Source organism: Neophocaena asiaeorientalis, unplaced genomic scaffold, assembly GCF_003031525.2.
Source record: "Neophocaena asiaeorientalis asiaeorientalis breed wild unplaced genomic scaffold, Neophocaena_asiaeorientalis_V1.1 scaffold114, whole genome shotgun sequence".
NCBI lineage: Eukaryota > Metazoa > Chordata > Mammalia > Artiodactyla > Phocoenidae > Neophocaena > Neophocaena asiaeorientalis.
The window spans coordinates 11,541,313-11,558,646 of record NW_020173116.1 but is presented as its reverse complement, the minus strand read 5'-3'; the positions used below and the strand labels follow the sequence as shown (position 1 = coordinate 11,558,646).

Genomic DNA, 17,334 nt, shown 5'->3' with positions numbered 1-17,334 from the left:
CCCTGCATCGGCAGGCGGACTCTCAACCAGTGCGCCACCAGGGAAGCCCTACTTTCTCCTACTTTTTAGAAACATACCAAATCACATGAAGAGAGAAAATGGGAGGAATACAGAACCCTAACCCTGAGCCCCAGACATGCACCTGAGCAGCCGACGGGGGGTCTGACCCTGTAGGATCCACCCCCTCCCCTAGACTAGATGGGGGACTGACCTCCAGTCTTAATAAAACCCAAAGGGAAGTTCTGCTGTGAGCCAGACCAATCCATTCAGGTACAGCCCACGGTACAGTTTGGTCCTTCTTGGGAAAAGTCTTGATGGATGCTTTATACTCCGTCAGAAATTTATACAATGTGTCCCCGAGCCTCCCAGCTGGAGACACCCTTCCCCCCAGAACAGCCACCTCCCCCCCAGCTCTGCACCACAGTCACACCAGCTGCACGGCTCAAGCTGCAGAAGAACCTAGAAAGGCAACGAAAACATCCAGTAGCATAAAAACCATGCATCTGGGGACAGACAGATCGTCATCTGTCTCAGCACTCAGCCCCACAAAACCCCGCTTCAAATCTACCTCCTGGGCTTCCCTGGTGGCGCAGTGCTTGGGTGTGCTCACCCATCCAGCACAGAGGGAGAGGTCCCTGTTACAGCATCATATATAAGCCTGCTGCAATAAGGTTTGCTGGTGCAAAGGCTCTCTTACTGAGGACCCTAGTCCTGGAAGGCTTCTCCTCCCGCGAGCTGCCAGCTCCGTCTTCTGAACCAGGCTCACGTCCCAGGGATGGGTCACAAAGCTGACGACGATGCCTGGCACCTCGCTCCCCACCCGGCCCACCCTCCCTGCTCTCACAACAGTGAGAGGCCCACGTACCGCAAAAAAAAAAAAAAAAATCTACCTCCTCTGTGAGGACATAAGCTCCAGGAAGGCAGGGACTCCACCCTGCTCACGTCCAGGCCCCTGACAGGCCCTGTCAGACTAAATGTGTGCACTGTGTACAGCTGGAGCTGAGACAGGTGATCTTCAAAGTAAGAAATAAAAAGTTAAAAAGAGTAAATCTCTGAGCCTCAGTTTCCCTGCATGCAAGAGGAGGAAACTCTACTCCATTCTTGGCTGGGGAGTCACACCCCAGGGTGGAGGAATAGGAAAGTCAGGTAACATGCAAAGACCGCCATGGCGCCCGGCACACGGCAGGTACTCAAACGTGAGGTTCGGAAAACGAACTCTACAATGATCTTTTTTTTGCTCTATAAACTGATGTAATACAACTCCGAACACGAAGCGTGCCTGCGGCAGCCTGTCAAGGGCAACCCCGGTGAACTCAGACCAGCGAGCTCGGTGTCACCCGCCCTCGGGCAGCAGGTACGTGGACACTTGCCAGGCTTATCGACTCCCCGCTGTGACGGCTGAGAGGCCAAGCGAGGGCGCCGGCCCCCGACAAGAGCAACAGCCAGATCCTGAAACGGTCGTCTCACCGCAAGCTGACTGCACGGTCTGCTCAGGCCTCCCGCTAGAGAACAGTTAGCAACGTGCGTCTTCAACCACGTGTCACCTTCTCATACAAGGACGCACCGATAAACTACAGGGGCTCCTCTTGGGAAAATGTGGAGAGATGCCAAAACTCCAGATACCAAAAGGATGGGAGGAGAGAGAGAACCAATTATCTTCATTATGTGATTCAGTTAGAAAGAAGATGACTCAGTGCTGAGACTGGTATTAATCAACTGCATTCTGAAGCTTTTAAGGAGCGTCACAGCTACGAGGGGGGACAAACTCACCCTGCTACAGCTTCATTCCCAGTATTTTCATTCGGAGACATGTTGTGATCACAATAAACGGCACTGCTGATGGTGAATACTATTTGTATTTTATCAGAAAATAATGTTTCTTTTGACTGTGACTTTAAAAGATATACAGAGTTGCTGTTTAAAACGTGAATTTTATCGCATACAGGAATAAAAATTGTTTTCCAGAAAACAAATTTTTAATTTTAAGAGTGGAAGACAATAATACAGGATTAAGGCTCTCCGATATAAAGAGGCAAACAAAAAGTTTCCACAAATTTTGAAGATGCAACTTCAATGTCGTATCTTAACCTCACTTCTTTTACCTCAGATAGTCCCCTATCCCCTCAACCAGCAGTTATTTAAAGCAAAGGAAAGGTGCAGATTCCTTTGTTTCAGCAAACTGTTATTTATCACTTTATATAGAACTTCAGGGCAGGGTACTACATGCACAGTTCACAAAGCTGTAATAAGTCATGCTGGTCTAAAACTAGCTCCGTGAGATCACGGTACCTAATACATCTTTCCTCCTTTTACACGCGCGTGCGCGCGCACACACACACACACACACACACGCACACTGCGGAGAGTAAGCTGCAGGCTGGAACTGCTGGAGAGGGACCGGAAAAGCCGGCCTGGGACATCACAGACGCAACGGTCACCCAGACGCTCCCTAAAGAGCACCCAGCACGCCCCCCACCGACCCCCGGACCACCAAGCGCCGCCCTATGTGCTGAGTGTCTGCGAAGCAACACACACAGTGAGAGTCCGCGCGGCCCTGGGGTCAGGCTGGCCACCTCGGAGTGGGTGTGTTAAAACGAACTCTCAGGCCAAGAGTCGGGCCACAGAGACCCTGTTCTGCCCTCAAGGCGATGAGGCTGGAGAAGGGAAGGGGAGGGGAGGGGAGGGGAGGGGAGGAAACCAGGGCCGTCACCACCAACACAACGTACAGAGTCACTACCTCAATGGCGTCTCCACCGAAATGCAAACCAGTTAGTTCCGTCTTCAAATACATTTCTCCAGTGGAAACCCGGAAAGGTCACTCACCAACCCAAACTCCCACGCACGAAGAAGGGTGTCATCCTGGTGGAACCAGCCCCTGCCATCCACCTGCAACCAGCAGCACAAACCACCAAATTCACCATCTGCCGGGACTCCAAACACGAAGGCCGAGAGTTTGAGATGTCACATTTCTCGACGGCCTTTTAGCAAGAACCATGTCCCTGTGTAGGCTCCTCCAAGGAACACGTGCATTCAGTCAGCTGGCTGAAGGCCACTTCTGCACAGATGGCAGCCAGGGGCAGGATGCAGAGGTGGAGAGACACACCAGGAAAGGGCATCAGGCTGCCCCCGGGGGAGGGGAGCCCTGCCAAGGTGCAGGCGGGCAGACCTTCCAGAGAGAGTTGAGGGGCTGGAAGAGCCAGCACAGGAGGGACCCAGACCAGAGGGATCTCAGAACACAGGATGAAGCAAGGACGCTCAAAGGACGCAAAAGCACGTCCACAGCACCAGAGCCTGGACTGAGTGAGCAACGAAACTAAACACATCTGTAGGAGAAATCAGAAAACACCCTCTTTTCCTGCCAGGCTCAGGATAAGCTGGCGACCTCGCGTCTGTGCATGGATGTTTACACGTGCGTATACTCACTAGCTGTCTGTCTGTGGAATACTGAGCCTTGGGCTAAAACAGGCACACAGAGCGCTGTAGCCTCTGTCTGCAGAATTCATTAGATTGATTGGTTTATCTAACTAAGCGCAGATGCAGGAGGGGGTGAGACTGAGTTTAAAATTTAAGGTTCTCTACGGCTTTTAAAAGGAAGAAAGAAATGCCTCTGGAGTTAAGAGTCCACAGTAAATAAAGGGTTAATTTGAAGCTCGCTGTTCAGAGCTAAGAGCCCCTCAGTGGCTAATTTTAACTGAAGACAAGGACATCCTTAACTATTTTGGGGGGGGGGGTCATAAAATCTTAGAGATATAATAAGTAACAAATTCTAGAGACCCATGTGTTTTTAAATAGCATGTTGAGCTTTTTCAAATATTATAAAAACCAGTGTCAATTCAGGGAAAAGGCTTCCGCACAAGTGATTAAACTTTAATTACGTAAATAAATTATAGTATGTAGTAATTCATAATATAAATATAATTAAGTTAATATATACACATTAAAGAGATATATAAAGGAAAAAACCCAGTGGTACCATGGAATCTCCCCTAAACATTCCATCTAAAAATGTACACGAGGGCTTCCCTGGTGGCGCAGTAGTTGAGAGTCTGCCTGCCGATGCAGGGGACGCGGGTTCGTGCCCCGGTCCGGGAAGATCCCACATGCCGCGGAGCAGTTGGGCCCGTGAGCCATGGCTGCTGAGCCTGCGCATCTGGAACCTGTGCTCCGCAACGGGAGAGGCCACAGCAGTGAGAGGCCCGCGTACCGCCAAAAAAAAAAAAAAACTAAAAATGTACACAAGCTGCTACGAAATGCGTCTCAGACACAGCAAACCTTCTGAGATTTGAATCAAAGTAAATTCGCTCTGATTGTCTGTCCACAGTCTTCCCTGCTGTTTCAACCACCTACTCTACCAAAATGACCATTTCTTAAACTTCAAATGAAGAAAGTTAGCATGTCTCCATCAGCGCTGCACGAAATGATTTAGAGGCAAAAACTCAGTAAGACGATGGTACTTTGAATTCACTGAAATCTTCAAGTCTGCACTGAAAACCATTCTTGGGCTCTTGAGTCACTCGTGCCTTCTCCATCAAGTAAGTACCCATTGGCATCATTCCACTATACACCAAATAATTTTCATGGAGTTGCAGGAGAAGATAAGTACATTGTCAGACCAGCTGTGCCTGGTGTGCCTGCTGCCAAAGCACACTTGGAGACCCCACGGCTGTGCCCATCCATCAGGCGTGATGTCACAGCCCCACTTAGAGACAGCCTGGCAGCCGGCATCTCCCTCCCACACAAAGGAAGCAACAGATGCTGGAGATGATACGGAAACAAACACTGGGACTGAACCACCTCAACTATTCAACGGAGGGAAGGTGTAAGTCAAGTGTCAATAGAAATACACAGAATCTACCACAGAGGTTTCGAACAGTCAGGCTTTTTTAAGTCATATGCTGCCTCCTTTCCCTAACTTTGCTTTTCCTTGTATTCAGATAAGTTAAAAGAATAAAGACTATGGCAAACACCTTGTCATTTAAGGAGCATCTGTCAAGGAAAAGTATATTAAGTAACCAGTATGTACAGTGGCAATGAGTGCCCACTTTTCAAGATCTTAGTAAAAACTACAAAGTGCTTCTCATCACATGGTGTTATGAGATTACTCAAACTGGCCTATTCTGACGGAGTTCACAATCTAAAGGACACACCGCCCAAACACAGTACACACACAGAAGTAGCCACTACGTGAATAGAGAGAGTAAACGCGCACTATCAACAAGCTTACAGGAAGCAGTTTACTGTGAGGTGGCGACTGAAAAAAAGTTCTATGAAGTGTATGTTTGAGACTAGACAAGGCTAAGGAATTCGCCTTCTAAATTATTTAGGAGAAATCTTCCTAGGACAGGCACAAACTTATTTTTAAACTAAATGCAGCCACACAGATAAACACACGTGTTCAACTGGAAACTCTGAGTGATCGGCAGCGCTAAGAAACAGCTCCAATCCCAGACAAGACTGGAAACACGCCAGAAAGTCAGCCGCACTCACCCTGGTGGAGGCGGGCGCGCGGGGCGAGGGAAAACACGTTTCCGTCTTCCTATTTTCTAGATGCGTATGTTACTTTTAATGTTAGAGAAAAGGCTATTTCACCATTTAAAGAACAATTTCACATATATATGCATATATACATACCTCTCTATATATGAAACTAGAAAAATACTAATATTAACATGTTAACAGTAAACAAACCAAGGGGACAGAATTATGAAATGCTTTTTTTCATCTTTCTTTTTCTCTGGATTTTCTCCCTAGAATATCTACATTTCATAAATAAAAATAAAAACAAAAACAGTAATCTAGAAGTCATTTAAACTTGCGGTTCCAACTGCTTTATAGGGCCAGAATTTATAGACCACAAGACTCACCACTGTTAAGTGTGCTAAGCTTTCCTCGGGGGAAGGAGAGGATGAACAGAACTAAGCAGCAACATGCACAGGCCCAGAAGACCTCAAACATCTAAGCTCCCATGACCAGAGCAGTTAAGAAAACATTCTCCGCCTGTGATGACCTCAGCTTTACTAAAGCGGCCTCGGCTGTGAACTCTGCTGTATCAGAGGCGGGGTAGGGTCACAGGCACGGGCACTGTGGGGGAAGAGGAAGAGGCAGAGTCCTCGTACTTGCACAGTGCCAGCCAGCCCTCTCCACGAGCTCCAGGCCACCACCCCACGCACGGCGCACCCACACCATCCAGCACTCGGGTCCAGTTATCTCCAGCGCGACCAGCAAAGAAAGGAGCAATGCGCATCTGTTCTCCATCCTCCCCTAGGGGAAAACACTAACACAGAGGCAAATAACTAGGACTGGTGGTTACTGGTAAGGCGTGGGGCTTCTCTTGGAGAAATAACCACTCACTCTGTTAGACTTGACCGTGAAGAAGCATCTCTGATGTTCCACCTTCCGCCCCTTCTGTCTGTGAACTAAGCGAAGACGGCAGGTTCCCTAAACCTCCCCGCCACCACACACCCCACGTGAACCATGGTATCATCACGAAGCACTTACACAAGCACAGCAAGACATGTCGCTGTACTTCCTCAAACCAGCATAAACACGTGTCGGGTTAGGTAAAAGAAGGTAGGGGAGATGAGAGGAAAAAAAAATACCACTGGAACTGGGTGAGCAGTATCACCCACACCACCCTCATCATTCGGAAGAGTCAGGACCACGTGCACGGGGACATCATTCAGTGTCAAGACCACGTGCCTCCTTCAGAGTATCAGGTCCACATTTATCACACCATCAAAACTGTCAGGTCCGCAAGCACCGCATCGTATGTGACAGTCGAGTCCAGTCCGGCCCCTGCTCTCGCAAAGGTCCAAAGAGACACTGCTGCTGGACCTCGTGATTCCAAATTTTAACCTCCTCTCTCTCAAGGGTCTTCTTTTCCTTGCACCTTTTGAACAAAACCATCTCTGCAGCTATTTTCCAAATAAACTGTTTTCTTCTTTCTAAACTACTTAAGGAGAAACAATAACTACGGGGTCTTCTTTAGTTCTAGCCTCAGGCAAAAACACATCCAGCCTCTCCAGTAAGTGAACAAAAGTGAGAGGAGACTAGATGTTTCCTTGAAATGAAACCACAACAAGGAGGGTGCCAGCTCTTTCCTGGTATAAACACCTTCTCTCTCTCTCTCACTCACAGAAGAGGTCACCCAGGGGCCCACGGAAGGGGACTCGTCCTCAGGAAACACCACATGGCCACACAGTCCCTCGACCTAACAGTTACGCCTGTTCCTGCTGCCCTAAGGCTACAACAAAATGCCTCACCAGAGGCTTTGCTGTGTGTTGTCTTAAAACACCTTTGTGGTCAGAAAGGAGAGAGAGCAAGTGCTGAGAGGGTCTCCTGTGAAGGTCTGGGAGGGGCCGTGGCTGGGGCAGGGGGAGGGGGACTGGACAGGGCATGCTGGCCCCCATAGAATGGGCTGGAATCCCATTTGTCAGGGTCCATCTCCCCGTCTGCATGTCACCCCAAACCTCTATCCCTGAAGCGGGGAGGGGAGGACCCCTGCCAAGATCGCAGGGTCAGCAGAAAAATGACCAGCGGCTCAAAGAGGATGAACAGTCAGCAGCGGTGTGACGTGGAGACTCCTCGAGGGCGCTGGGTAAGAACTCTGCTGGAGACCTGTCACAGCAGGGAAACTCAAAGCCAAGGCAGATGGAGTTCAGAGAGAAGTTCCCACTTTATCCCCGATCATTGGAAGTTAGCGACGCCGACTTTTCTCTTAACTCTTGCAGTTAAGCAGATAAAATTAAACCAGAAAAGAAATATTTAATCATGCCCAAAACACAAGAAGTTAAGAAGCGAAGGTCTGTTTTCCCTATAATGTGCACCTGAGCGTCTCTTACCCGTTCAAGGAGAACTTCCTCCACCAGGTCAAGTTCCTTGTTTCTGTAGCGATTCAATTCAGCACCTGCTACGTGCAGGACTGGCACCAGGCTACTGAGCGAGCTCCACGCCCCCCGGAGGAGACTGTTCTCTTGGAAGCTCGTGTGACGTCGCAGAAGACTAAGAGCAGAGAGAATAAACAAACGCTCTCTACGTGCAGCAGCGTGAATGGCTCTCGCAGTCAGTAAGGTCAAGTCAAAGAAGCAGACACGGGGCTTCCCTGGTGGCGCAGTGGTTGAGAGTCCGCCTGCCAATGCAGGGGACACGGGTTCGCGCCCCAGTCCAGGAGTAAAAAAAAAAAAAAAAAAAAAAAAAAAAAAAAAAAAAAAAAAAAAAAAAAAAAAGAAGCAGACACAGCAGTACCTATGGTTCCCTGCACATCAACCACAAACACAGCAAACGTAATGGATCGCGTTAGAAGTCGGGAGGGTAGTTACTCTTGGGGGAGGAGTGGTGACCGGAAGGGCCACCAGGCGCTCCTGGGCTGCCAGCTACGCTCTGTTTCTTGCTGATTCGTGAGTGGGGTGGGTTCAGTTTTCAGAAATGTCCTGGATTTGTCATTTGTGCACTTTTCTGTATGCATGTCATACTTCACACACACACACACAGAGGCAAGATTCACATGTGTAAGATTTTCTTACAGACTCACAAACTATGCTAACTTCTTATGAATTTCAAATACACAGAAGCAGAAAAAACAGCTTACAAACCCTCTTGTACCTCTAATCCGGAGTCAACAGTTACTGACCCATGGCCCAGACGTCCCACAGGCCACCACCGGCCACGACGATTTTGAGCCAAACTGGATACCGTTTGAAGGCAGCACCGACAGGATTTCCTAACAGACGGGGTGAGCGGTACGTGGCAGGAAGGCAGCGGTCGCAGGACGCCAGGGCTTCTGTGCCCTGAGCAGAAGGCGGGAAGCCCCCCCGACGGAGAAAGGAAACGGCTGTGGGTGGAACAGGCTTCGGGGGAAGATGAGGGACTCACAGGAGACCAGACATCCAATGAGATGCTGCACAGAGTCCAGGAGAAGAGTCTGATCCCCAGGCCTGAGGCTGCTACCCCTGCGGAGGCCTGTGTGCAAAGCTGCGGCCTACGCTGGCACCCGGAGCTTGGATCTGGGAGGGTTCCCAACATCCCCTGGATTGAGAAGGGTGGCTCCCTGTTCCTGGGGTGTTTGAACAGACAATACGGTTTATGCTGAACACCTACTTCCCGGCAGGGAGTCTGAAATTTCAGGTGCACGCCAGGCAGAGGGCGCTTACGTGACCAGCTCCAGATAAAGCTCCAGGCCCTGCGTCTCTGAGGAGCTTCCCTGGTGGAGAGCACTGAACGCGTGTTAGGACAGCTCACCGCTGGAGGAATCATGTGCCTGACTCTGCTGCGACAGGACTCCTGGAAGTTTGTGCATGGATTCCTTTGGACCTCATCCCATGCGCCTCTTCGCCCTGCTGACTTTGCTCTGTGTCCTTCCTTGGCTGTAAATCACAGCTGAGGGCGCAGTTATAGACGGAGCCCTGTGAGTCCTTCTAGGGAATCATTAAGCCTGGAGATGGTCTTGAAGACCTCCAATGCACAACTTTTTTAATAAGTTTGCTAGGAATGGAAGAAGGGAAGTATCAAGATTTTAAAATCAAATTTTGCATTTAGAGCCCCCAAATTAAAAAAAAAAAAAGCAGCTGGTGGGGAGGGAGGATGGGATTGTTAAAGTACAGTGTCCGTATTTTTAAAAACAGCAATTCAGGTTGTACAAAAATTGCTGGGTGTTTTCTTTAAATTCAACTATTTGCTTTCCTTAGAAAAATGCCTTTGATTCATGAAATGACAGGGAAGCTGCATCTGCCTGGAGAGCAGGGCTCATCAACGATCACAAAGAGCTCCTTTTCACGGCAAGTTTTATTTTACCAAGAGATTAAGAACAGCTCCTTCTGGAGCAAAATTAATCTTTCTATTCCACCCTACATCTGAGAAGAGTCTGCATTAAAAAGACGAAGTGTTTAGTAGTTGTTTAAATGAATGAGTTAGTGCAACTTCATGAACAGCATTTCAGGGCACGAAAACAAAAGCCCGCAAACCATGGCTGACATATGCCCTTTCCGGTCCCAATGAACACAAACTGCATCTGACCAAAACCATGAGTACTTGTTCTTATTTCCAGTAAGAATGGATGGTAATATTTTTCTTTTCCGATTTAATTTTCTTTCTTTTTTGTAAACCACAAAGCAACAGAAAAAATACATACATATTAAAATAAGGGCTGTCTCTATTGTTATAAAAGGGTGTATAGATAGGTAGATATAGGTAGATAGATATAGATATAGATATTTTTTTTGCCAACACTCAAAACACTTTGGAAATTCTCCTTTAAAATTGCCAGGACATTGTTCAGAAGCAGCAAACAGAAGCTGAGCGCCACCCATGTGATGGGCTCTGTCCAAAGCCTGGAAATGCTATGAGAATCCTAAAACAGTTAGCTCCCCACAGAGTTTATAACCCAGTACAGAATTAACATAAGCATGCAACGGTCATGTGGCTCTCCAGGTACCATTAAAACGGCCCTAGCAGACAGTTCACAGGGCCAGACAAAAGGGGTCCCGAAGAACCAGACAGTGTGACTACGCCAGGGGACAAAGAAGCCACCTGAGGCAGGAGCCTGCAGAGAGGATGGACACAGAGGAGGAGGAGAGGTCTGACCTCTGGAGAGGTCAGAGAACAGCTGCTCAGGAGGGCAGGTGTGTGTGTTAAAACGTCTTCAGCAAAAGTGATGAGTTATATTGTTTTAGTATCTTTAATGAGAAGGGAACAAAGGAACCCTCATTCACCATGTAAAAATTACATGCTAGACACTTTACATCTATTATATAATTTTAATTCTGACAAAAGCCTGTGAAGTAGGAATTATTATTCCATTTTACAGGTAGGGAAGCTGAAGCTTTATTAAATTGAACTTCAGGCCCTAGTCTACCAAAGGTGTTAACACTATCTTACAGTAAAAGCCAGGACGTGACTATCAAATAAATGCGCCCGACTTTCGACGAGGATCATAAACTATAAATTCACTCTGAAAAATATTTATAGGCCTCAAGCTTCTGTTCACAGGAAAAAGGAGAAAAGTAAATAAATCATTTTTATTAGTTCAGTGACCATTCTAAAAACAAAAGCCAGAAATGTACTCACTCTTTCTAACCACTGGTGATTTTAAGAGACTCCTTTACCTTCTTTCCTAGAGGAACGTAGTCCAAGTGTGAAGAGCAGGTTTTACTATTATTTATTTAAGATTAATGTGTCACACCTACAGTTATTTTTAATATTTTTTATTACAAAAAATGAGAAGGCTATAAAACACGGTCATACCTCCAAGAGTTCTCTGTTGCAACAATACATGACTGTAATTCTCTTGGACGATGAAACCAATACTGTACAACTATGACATGTTTCTCCGAGTGCCCACCAAAACCAGAACACGCTGTTCAATTCATCAAAGATTCGAGTATCTACAACTTACTGGGCATTGTGACTAGTTACCTGGCGCTAGTTAGACCCCAAGTACAGGACACAGAGCTGTGCTCCCCGAGTGAAGCAGGAGATGTCACCGTGCATCTAACTAATAAAGGAACCGGGGTGCTGCCCTGCAGGGAGCTATGGAACTCTGGGCAGGTCAATCAATCACCTTCATAACATCGTGCTGTCATCGGTACATAAAATGAAGGCTTTGCAGTGTGAAAAACATACACCACCTAATCTTAACCTGCCTCTACTTATTTACTTATGAAATAGACAAGAACAGGAGAATTTTCATATTTTGTAAGTTCCCAGTTACATTCTTTTTTTTTTTTTTGCGGTACGCGGGCCTCTCACTGCCGTGGCCTCTCCCGTTGCAGAGCACAGACTCCGGACGCGCAGCCTCAGCGGCCACGGCTCACGGCCCCAGCTGCTCCGCAGCATGCGGGATCCCCCCGGACCGGGGCACAAACCCGCGTCCCCTGCATCGGCAGGCGGACTCTCAACCACCACGCCACCAGGGAAGCCCCACATTCTTAAATTAGAAGAAATCAATCCCAAATAGAAACACATTCTATCCTTGACAAAAACAAAAAATCTAATCCTTTACAAAATCTCACTGTCACATCCTCACCAGCAGAGTTATCTTTAAAACACATCCACAGGTACCTATTTGCTGAGTGGTTTGGCTTAACCCTAAGTTAACTTCACATTACTTTTAGAGAAAGAAGGATAGTGGAAGGGGAGTAAGTTTGGGGGCGGGAAGGACTGGCAGTGTGGGATTAGCAGATGCAAACTAGTATAAACAGGCTGGATAAACAGCAGGGTCCTATACAGGGAACTATACTCAATATCCTGTGATAAACCATCATGGAAAAGAATCTGAAAGAGAATGTATATACGTATAACTGAGTCACTCTGCTGTACAGCAGGAATTAACACAACATTGTAAATCAATACTTCAAGAAAATTTAAACGTAAAATAAAAAAACAGAAGAGGAGCAGGCTTTACAGTCAGTCTGTTCTTGTGGCCCAAGTCGCACCTTTGTTCTTCCATCTGTTGTAGATGCAGGGGAGAAGGACATCCATGAATTCCAGCCGAGCCTGTACCACACCCAACGCAACGCCTGGCGCAAGTCCTTAAAAACTATCAGTTCACTTCATCCACTCTACACTTGATCATCACTGAAGATGAATTCTAGTATTTAGTGAACTTTTTAAAGAAGGAAGTATTAGAAATAGTACAAAATGCACCCTAGCTCTTTTGTAAAAGGTCCATGCTTATTTGCTCTACACCAGGTGTTCTCAATGGGGTGACATCGCCCTCTAAGGGGATGAAAAGTGGTTCTAAGAGGTGTAGGAAAAAAAACCTACCACTTTTATGTATAAAGATACACGTACAGTACATGAGCAGATGTGTGCAGACTGTAAATTTTCATTGGGGTGATTAGGAAAAAACAAAATCTTAGAAGTCTTCTTAGGGAGGTGAGTGTGAAAATAAGGGTGTGATTGGTGGGGACACAGTGGGACTACTGGTTCTCAAAATTACTGCCATATTTTTTAATTATAATAAATCAAAGCTTAATCAATTTCTAATGAACTTTAAGAACTTTTCTTCAAGGACTTGCCTTATACCAATATTACAATAATAATAAAGAGGTACAACTTGTGACCTTTATCTACAGGAGGGCTGAGGAAGACAATCCAAATTAGGAAGCTGAAATCTAATATCAAGATCATTCGAATTAAGTTAGAAGTTACTGAAGGTAAGAAAATGCCAGATAAAATTTAGCACCCCACAAACCTGTGTATCATTTCTCTCCCAGCAGCTAAGAGAGAGAAGGTAGTTTGTTAAGGCAGCTAAGAAACAGAAGATAAGGAGAGAGTATCTGGAAGAGGGGGCACACAGCCTGCCGCTGAAGCTGACAGCTGACACGGATGCACTGACCGCGCCCCTGACGATGGGGTCAGCCCCGTGGCCAGCCTGCCGGAGCCACAGGAGGCTGGGGGCCAGGAGCCAGGACCAAGCTCTCAGGCCTGCAGCATCTAACTGGCCTCTGAGGCCCAGAAGGAAGGGACAATAGGTCACAGTCCACAGAGACCTCTCCCTCCCTCCCTTCTGCTCTCACCTCTGTCCAGACAAGAGCAGCACGTTCAGTACATCGTGCCCCTGCAGCTCAACAGTGGTAAAGCTGTTAGGCTCACAGGGCCTCGCCCTGTCACCGGGGTGAGCGGGTTTGCTCCTTCCTGCCTGAGCGTGGACGCCCTGCGAGCAAGCATCCGTCTCCTCCTCCGTGGACCCAGCTCGGGTGGCACTCAAAGCCCATCAGAGCCCATCAGACGTGCCCTTCTTCTGTGGCACCTGCCTCCCCAGGCTGACCACGAGCAGAGGCTAGGTTTTACACAGCTCTCACTCTCCCATCACTAGGAGCGTGTGCCGGGAGCAGGGAGGGCACCCACCAAAACCTGCCGACCAGCGTCCTGCACCCCAGTGGGCATCAGGCCCAGCATCTTCCCATCCTCCAAGGAATATGCCTCAATCACCAATCACCAACGCTTCAGCTGTTAGGACTGAAAGACAGGCTGCTCTGGCTGATCTGATGGGCAATATCCACCCATCCCTTGGGGTCCAGACCATATCAGCTCTATCAACAAGCCTACTGAACACCTGACATTTAAAATGGTTAATACTTTCAAAGGCTCTGTCAGTTGGGAATCAGAGATCTGAGTTCTAGTCCCTGAAATCCGACTAGCAATGTGCTCCTCGGCACGAAGGCTCAGTGTCTCGAAGCTGGAATCCTTCAACTTGCAGGTGTGAGGGGGCGGCTTCTTTCCTCATGGCCCATTAGAACAAGGGTTTTCAAACTTCAGGGTGCCTCCGAATCCCCTAGTGGGCTTACTAAAACCCAGAACTTGGGGCCCCGATCCAGCATTTCTGATGCAGGAGTCTGGGATGGAGCCTGAGACACTGCGTTTCTAACAAATTCCCAGGCGCGCCTGCTGGGAGACCACACTTTGAGAATCTACCACTTTGACCCCATCCTACGCCAGGAAGGCCTAGTGAAGGAAGGACCGTGGGGCCAGTCCAACCCGAAGACTGGACTGGGGTCAGTGATGGGCTGCAGCGAAACGTCAGCCCACAGAGCACCATTTCATCTCTGTCTGCCATGAAGCACTACGCATTGTCTGCCTCTGTGCTCTCTGCATCACCCCAAGAGGATGAGCCCTCCTTTGCCCAAGGCAATTATCAAACACAAATAAGGGCACGGAGCTGCATGGCAGTATTTGGGTATACGGTGGCCCATCATCCAGACGGTCAAGCCTAAGCTTTTTAAAGTCATATTTTGAAATATGTGCCTTTTTATAGAGTTTTGACTTGTGAAACATGTAAATGATTCACACATTCAAAAATTAAATCAGGAGAAAAAGGAAACCCTCTATAAATGAATTAAAATAGAAACCGAAGCTAGTAGCTACATATCAAATTGATAAGCCATACAGAGAAATTAGTATTTCAAGTAACTTCTGAATATAGCACTCTGTAAATCCGTCACAGATATAGCCTAAGGACAAAAACGGCTTCAGAGAAAGCAAACTTCACTCCATGCCTATTGATAAGTAGTACCATTGTTATTGTAATTCTGAAATGATTTTATGTTTATCAAAGGATAAAGCAGGGCTTCCCTGGTGGCGGAGTGGTTGAGAGTCCGCCTGCCGATGCAGGGGACACGGGTTCGTGCCCCGGAGCGGCTGGGCCCGTGAGCCATGGCCGCTGAGCCTGCACGTCTGGAGCCTATGCTCCGCAATGGGAGAGGCCACAATAGTAACAGGCCTGCGTACCGCGCAAAAAAAAAAAAAAAAAAAAAGGATAAAGCAAACATATATATTATTTTATTAGGAACCAAAATTTTTCAGGCTAGGCGAAAAGGGAAAGAAATACAAAATACACAAGATTTTAAAAATTAAGGGAAAACTGATTTTGAAACATATATTCCCAAGCTCTATCTACTAAAAGGGCCTGGAAGCAGAAAACCTCATCAGCGATGAGCACACTTAGCATCCAGATATTGGTTTCTAAATGCATTTCCCACTGAAAGGAACTAAGGCTCCTCAGAGGAAGGGATCCAGATTCTGGAAGATGAGCCTCAAATATCTACTTGTGCCAAAAAACAAGGAAATACTCAAAAACTAATGGGGTCATATCAAAGGGCTACAGAAGGCAGTCCTGAAAGAGCTCCCATGGCCAGATCTGGCATGATTTCATTAAATAATACTAATGGCAGCTACAACTGATGGAAACACATTGAATAAATAAAACTGCCCATGTCTACAGCAGTATCTAGAATAAGAAAGAAGACAAGAAAGGGTGGGAGTGGGTAAGAAAGGAAACTCTTCTTTACAGACTGATGCAAGCTAACAAGCCTAGAAGACAGACTCTGAAAACCACCACCTTGCAATCGTAACTATTCACACAGCATCGCCTGCAGATGACTTCCCAGTGCAGAGCTGAGGGCGCCCCTCGACGGTGGGGAACTCTGCAGTCGCCTCCTCCATCAAGAGGTCTAACTGGCTTCACTAACACTGGGACAACCAGGATGGGCATGCCCCCTGAGGTCACACAACAGGAAGAGCCCAATGCCACCAATGAGGTGTTCCTGCCAAAAAATTCTTATTCTGTGTCTATTCAAGCCTCGACCTAATTCCAGTTTACAGGAAAGACAGGAGGAGGAACAAGTTAAAGCACAACGTGAGGAAACTATCAGACAAATCCAGAATGTGAGGTATTTTACCAAACAACTGGCTGAGCTCTTCCAAAAGTCGATTTCTCTTTAAAAAAAAAAGAGTAGGAGGGACATGGAGGTGCAGAGGAACTGATCTAGAGCAAAAGTGACTTAAGAGATAAGCTAACTGTCATATATATATATATATATGTACCTCATGTTGTCTACCCAGTTATGTCAATGGATATATATATATAATGGAATATTACTCAGCCATTAAAAAGAATGGACTAACGCCATTTGCAGCAATGTGGAAGGACACAGAGACTGAGTGAAGTAAGTCAGAGAAAAACAAATATCATATGATATCACGCATATGTGGAATCTAAAAAAACAGTAAAAATAAACTTATTTACAAAACAGAAACAGACTCACAGACATAAAAAACAAACATGGTTACCAAAGAGGATAAGGGCGGGGTGGGGTGGAGGATGATAAATTAGGTTTGGGGAGGTTGACAGAAACACACTACTATATATAAAACAGGTAAACAACAAGGACCTACTGCAGAGCACAGGGAACTGCACTCAGTATCTTGGAATCACCTATAATGGAAAAGAACCTGAAAGGGAATATATATACGTATGTGTATGTATAACTGAATCACTTTGCTGTTCACATAAACTAACACAACACTGTAAATTAACTATGCTTCAATTTTTTAAAAAAGATCTTAAAAAAAGAGAGAGAAGATAACCAAATGTAATGCATAAACCTCCACCAGACTATGACTGGGAAAAAATGGTTAGAAAACCTTTCTCGCCACAACTGAGGCTACTGAAATTGACCACATTAGGTGACAATCTGAAATCATTCATCCTCTCAGGTGGTATTATGATTCTGACTGCATTTTAAGAGAAGTGTGCTCAAGTATTTACAAGTGAAGCATCTTGGTATCACAGCAATACGCATGTACCACACACACAAATGAAATGTTCAGTTGTTGAATCTAGCGAAGGGTAGAGAATGTTCGTTTTCTGAACAGTTTTGTAATTATGAACATTTTCATTAAAAAAATGTTGGGTGGGAATTATTAAAATGAAAACACAAAATTCAACTGCAGAAACAAATCCTAAAGAGTTTGTGGACCTCGAGTTGAGAATTACTGATCTAGATAATTCTTTTTTTTTTTTTTTTTTTTTTACTCTCCCAAGTGTTTAAAAAAAAC

General features: G+C 46.5%; 1 protein-coding gene across 17 annotated transcripts in view; it reads right to left on the bottom strand.

Annotated features, from left to right (window-relative positions):
• MAP4K4 (mitogen-activated protein kinase kinase kinase kinase 4) overlaps positions 1–17,334 on the bottom strand; it is a 172,066-nt gene that overhangs the window by 69,938 nt on the left and 84,794 nt on the right. Inside the window, exon 1 of one of the 17 annotated variants that reach the window (XM_024743671.1) lies at positions 5,865–6,050. The exons of the other annotated variants lie outside the window; for them this stretch is intronic. The gene's annotated coding sequence lies outside the window, so the exon portion shown is untranslated. Of the gene's footprint in view, positions 1–5,864; positions 6,051–17,334 lie in introns of those variants that run through there. 17 annotated transcript variants of the gene reach the window in all.